Genomic DNA, 1037 nt, shown 5'->3' with positions numbered 1-1037 from the left:
GCATTTTAATAGCTTAGTTCAGAGGCATAGTAACTTAAAGAGCAGGAGGAAGTAAGATGAAATTAGGACAAAGAAACACTCATGAGGAAGAAATAGCAGAAAAATCCTGGCAATATGAAAAACCAGAACAGAGAACAACACCCCACCGCAAGGGATCATGAGCTAGCTAAGGCATAAGATTTTACCTATAAAGAAATACTAGAAAGGACAGAAGGGAAATGTAAAATATGCATGGTAGAAACAATGAAGGAAATTGCTGAGAAAGTGGAAAATATCCAAAAGGAAACCCCAAACAGAATCAAATAAGCGAAGAATGATGTGAAGAATATCAAAAGAATATAGTGGAGCTGAAAGATTGAATCAGTCAAGGGACTTAAAGATGCACTAGAAAGTATCAATAACAGATTAGACTATGCAGAAGAAAGAATCTCAGACCTATATGATAAAGCTCTTGAACTAACTCAGGCAGTAAAGAGACAGAAAAAATGAGAGAGAAAACAGAACATTAACTGACAGAATTATGGGAATTCATGAAGTGTTCAAACACAAGAGCTATAGATATTCGAGAAGGGGAAGAAGAATGCCCCAGAGGCAGAGAAGCCCTATTAGATGATATCATAAACGAAAATTTCCCAACTATCACCAAAGATTCTGACACACTCCTTTCAGAAAGATATCTGATCCCAGGTTGTCTCAACTCAAATTGCGTTTCTCTAAGGCACTTGTCACAGTCAAGACAAAAGAGAAGATTCAGCAAGTTGCCAGGAGTAAGTGCCAATTGACCTACAGAGATGACTCCATCAGGGTAACTATGAACTTCTCAAATGGAACTTTTCAAGCCAGAAGACAATGGTCATCTATCTTTAATATAATTAAACAGAATAATTTCCAGCCCAGAATTCTATATCCTGCTAACTTAACCTTTAAAATTGATGGAGAAATCGGGTTTTATCCCAGGATCTCAAGGATGGTTCAACATACGTAAATCTATAAATATAATTCATCACATAAACAAATTAAAAAAGAAAGACCACATG

This window comes from Otolemur garnettii, unplaced genomic scaffold (genome assembly GCF_000181295.1).
Source record: "Otolemur garnettii isolate 467f Iridium unplaced genomic scaffold, OtoGar3 scaffold00173, whole genome shotgun sequence".
NCBI lineage: Eukaryota > Metazoa > Chordata > Mammalia > Primates > Galagidae > Otolemur > Otolemur garnettii.
The sequence above is the reverse complement of the archived record's forward strand: the minus strand, read 5'-3'. Positions refer to the sequence as shown.